Source organism: Terrapene carolina, unplaced genomic scaffold (genome assembly GCF_002925995.2).
Source record: "Terrapene carolina triunguis isolate 2854851 unplaced genomic scaffold, T_m_triunguis-2.0 Scaffold51022, whole genome shotgun sequence".
Taxonomy (NCBI): Eukaryota; Metazoa; Chordata; order Testudines; family Emydidae; genus Terrapene; species Terrapene triunguis.
The window spans coordinates 2,617-7,351 of NW_020715373.1; the positions used below are offsets into that span (position 1 = coordinate 2,617).

A 4,735-nucleotide genomic window follows, 5' to 3' on the forward strand; every position below is an offset into this window, starting at 1 on the left:
TCCTTTGAAATTCAGTGGAATTTGGTTGTATAGCTGCCTTAGGCTCCTCTGACAATCCCTGCCAAAATGACAAAGAGGGAACAAGAAAAGGTAAGTAAAATAAGGGATGGTATCAAATAGATCAGCCATGAACTTCTATTCACTCTTTTTCATAAAGCGTTGCCACTGAACTTTGTACTTAGCTCATTTAGGATTTATAGGAGGAAATATTTTTTACACAATGTGGATTGAGCCTGTGGAAACTCACTGCCTAAGTAAATTACTGACAGTAGGAGACAGAAAAAGATAATCCATTTCTATGGGTACAAAGGTTATTCACACCTACACTAGCTAGGTGAAAATGTACAAAGAATATCAGCTTCCATGCTTCAGGGCATAGGTCATCAAGTAACTGCCGGGGGTTGAGGATAAACTTTCCCTAACATGGCTGGGATTTTCAAAGTTAGTTAGGCATCCAACTTAATTGGAAATCAATGGGAGTTGGGCACCTATCTCTTGTAATTGTCCTCTTAAGGATCCTACATAAGAACATAAAAATAGCCATATTGGGTCAGAACAAAAGTCCATCTAGCCCAGTATCCTGTCTTCTGACAGTGGCCAATGCCAGCTGCCCCAGAGGGAATGAACAGAACAGGTAATCATCAAGTGATCCATCCCCTGTCGCCCCTTCCTAGCTTCTGGCAAACAGAGACTAGGGACATCACCCCTGCCCAACCTAGCTAATAGCCGTTGAACGACTTATCCTCCACGAATTTATCTAGGTTTTTTTTTGAACCCTGTTATAGTCTTGGCCTTCATGACATCCTCTGGTAAAGAGTTCCATAGGTTGACTATGTGTGAAGAAATACGTTTTTTGGTTTTTTTAAACCTGCTGCCTATTAATTTCATTTGGTGATCCTTAGTTCTTGTGTTATGAGAAGGAGTAAATAACACTTCCTCATTTACTTTCTCCACACCAGTCATGACTTTATAGACCTCTATCATATTCCCCCTTAGTCATCTCTTTTCCTTGCTGAAAAGTCCCAGTCTTATTAATCTCTCCTCATATGGAAGGTGTTCTATACCCCTAATAATTTTTGTTGCCCTTTTCTGAACCTTTTCCAATTCCAATATATCTTTTTTAAGATGTAGCGACCACATCTGCGTGCAGTATTCAAGATGTGGGCAAACCATAGATTTATATAGCAGCAATGTGATATTTTCTATCTTATTATCTATCGCTTTTGTGGGTAAAAAAAATCTTCAGATGCATGGAGTGAAAATTACAGATAGAGGCATAAATATACTGGCACAAGAAGAGAAGGGAGTTACCTTACAAGTGGAGAACCAGTGTTGACAAGGCCAATTCAGCCAGGGTGGATGTGGTCCTCGCCCAATAATTGATGAGGAGGTGTCAATACCAAGAGAGGGAAAATGCTTTTGTAGTGAGCCAGCCATTCCCAGTCTCTATCAAGCCCAAATAATGGTGTTAAGCTTGCTTTTTGACTGCCGCTGCACATTGAGCAGATGTTTCCAGAGAACTATCCACAATGACTCCAAGATCTTTCTCTTGAGTGGCAACAGCTAATTTAGACCCCATCATTTCATATGTATAGTAGGGATTATGTTTTCCAATGTGCATTACTTTGTATTTATCAACACTGAATTTCATCTGCCATTTTGTTGCCCAGTCACCCAGTTTTGTGAGATCCCTTTGTAGCACTTCACAGTCTGCTTTCGACTTAACTATCTTGAGTAGTTTTGTATCATCTACAAATTTTGCCACCTCACTGTTTACCCCTTTTCCCAGACCATTTATGAATATGTTGAATAGGACTAGTCCCACTACAGACCCCTGGATGACCCCACTATTTACCTCTCTCCATTCTGAAAACTGACCGTTTATTCCTATCCTTTGTTTCCTATCTTTTAACCAGTTATCAATCCATGAGAGGACCTTCCCTCTTATCCCATGACAGCTTACTTTGCTTAAGAGCCTTTGGTGAGGGATCTTGTTAATTGCTTTCTGAAAATCTAAGTACACTATGTCCACTGGATCCCCCCTGTCCATGTGCTTGTTGACTCCCCTCAAATAATTCTAGTAGATTGGTGAGGTATGATTTCCCTTTACAAAAACCAAGTTGACTCTTCCCCATCAAGTTATGTTCATCTATGTGTCTGACAATTCTGTTTTTTGTTTACTAAACTTTCAACCAATTTGCCCTTTACTAAAGTCAGGCTTACAGGCCTGTAATTGCCGGGATCACCTCTGGAACCCTTTTAAAAAATTGGCGCCACATTAGCTATCCTCCAGTCCTTTGGTACAGAAGCTGATTTAAATGATAGGTTACAAACCACAGTTCTGCAATTTCACATTTGGGTTCCTTCAGAACTCTTGGGTGAATACCATCTGATCCTGGTGACTTAGTACTGTTTAATTATCAATTTGTTCCAAAACATCCTCTAATTATACCTCAATCTGAGACAGTTCCTAAGATTTGTCACCTAAAAAGAATGGCTCAAATTTTGGAATCTCTCTCACATCCTCAGCTGTGAAGACAGATGCAAAGAATTCGTTGAGTTTGTCTTCAATGGCCTTATTGTCATTTAGTGCTCCTTTACCATCTTGATCGTCCAGTGGCCCCACTGGTTGTTTAGCAGGCTTCCTGCTTCTGATGTACTTAAAAAAAATGGCTATTACTTTTTGAGTCTTTGGCTTGCTGTTCTTCAAATTCTTTTTTGGCCTTCCTAATTATATTTTTACACTTCACTTGCCAGAGTTTATGCTCCATCCTTTCTATTTTCTTCACTAAGATTTAACTTCCACTTTTTAAAGGATGCCTTTTTGCCTCTCACTGCTTCTTTTACATGCTCATCTATAGAATCGGCTTCTAGCTACTGATGGAGACAACATACAAGACAATAAGAAACTATTGCCTGATGTGGTGTGGAAATTGTTACATTCCTGTTTCCTTACAACATTTTAAAACGATTATTAACTTAGTCCTGGAAGAGTGGGGTGGGGGACTGAGTTTGCTTCTTGGCCATTTGAAGGTAAACTGGCTAAATATTGATTCTAGTTATTCTGGTATATTTGTATATTGTTATTACTTTTCTTTATTGAGGTTGCTGCATTGAATGGAGGAAAGAAAGTGGGGAAATCAGACGTTGATCAGAGAATTCATCCTCCTGGGATTGGGGAATATCCCTGAAGTGCAAGTTCTTCTCTTCCTGTTGTTCCTAGCAATCTACATTGTGACCATGTCTGGGAACATTCTCATCATTGCCCTAGTTATGGCTAATCGACGCCTTCATACCCCCATGTACTTCTTCCTGTGGAACTTGTCCTGCTTGGAGACCTGCTACAGTTCCACAATCCTTCCCAGGATGCTGGCCAGTATGCTGACTGGGGAAAGAACCATTTCTGTTAGCGGCTGCATCACGCAACTTCATTTTTTTGGTTTCCTGGCAGCTACAGAATGTTACCTGCTAGCAGCGATGTCTTATGATCGGTATCTAGCAATATGCAAACCACTGCAATATGCCATCTGCATGAATGGTAGGAACTGCCTCTGGCTGGTGTCTGGGTCTTGGATCAGTGGATTTCTGGGCAGTACAATAATGACATTTTTGGTGTCAAAATTAACTTTCTGTGGCCCAAATGAAATTGACCATTTCTTTTGCGATTTCACCCCAATGATTAAACTCTCCTGCAGTGACATCAGCCTGACCACCCTGGTGACCCTGATTCTTTCTTCCATGGAAACCCTGATCCCATTTCTGTTAACCATGACATCCTATGTTTGCATCATGGTGACCATTGTAAGGATCCCTTCCACCAGCGGGAGGCAAAAGGCCTTTTCCACCTGCTCCTCTCACCTCACCATGGTCACAATTTTTTATGGCACTATAATTATAGTCTATGTGATGCCAAAAAACAGTACTCTGAGAGAGCTGAACAAAGTGTTCTCCATCTTCTACACTGTCCTGACTCCCCTGGCCAACCCCCTCATCTACAGCCTGAGAAACAGAGAGGTCAAGGAGGCCCTGAGAAAATTTTGCTCTAAGTATCTTGCATTCTCATGTTTTAATGCATTGGAATAATGAGTCTCAATTTATTAGCCAGGAGGCACTATTTAGGACACCTCTAGCTCTGGCCAACCCCCTTATCTACAGCCTGAGAAACAAAGAGGTCAAGGAGGCCCTCAGAAAATCCTCAGTAAATTCATTCGACCAAATTCTCACCAGGTCTCCACAGAAGTCAATGGAGCTATGCTGGTTAAACCGGCTGATTGGCTGGTCCATGGTGATCAGAAGACATCAGATGGGCTTCATTAAATGAGAATTAATCCTTATGTTTTAAATAGTCTGGTTGGGCTGCACCTAGGTTGAGGAACACTCAAACCATCTGGCACCACCATAAGAGAATGTCGGGATGTACTGAGTTCTCAGACAGCTGCATCGACTTTAGGGCAGGTATTTGCTTCTCTTATCACCTGTGGGGTACATGGGGTGGTTTGTGGGGGGCAGTGGGGGTCTCGAGGGGCAGAGGAGGCTAAATAATGAGCCCCACAATGTGGAGGATCTGAAACGGAGTAGGTAAATCTGACCAAGATTGCAACAGACAAGATTCATTCTAGGTCTGAAGGTGCTAAAATATAAAACTCAATGAAAAGATCATTTACCTGATGGATGTCCATGGTGCTTGTCTATGTAGCATTTTAATATTTTGACTAATATTTCCATTATAATGAAA

General features: G+C 41.2%; 1 pseudogene; it reads left to right on the forward strand.

The window, feature by feature from the left end:
- The first annotated feature begins 3,104 nt into the window (after positions 1–3,104).
- Positions 3,105–4,083, forward strand: LOC112120068 (annotated as a pseudogene).
- The last annotated feature ends 652 nt before the right edge of the window (positions 4,084–4,735 follow it).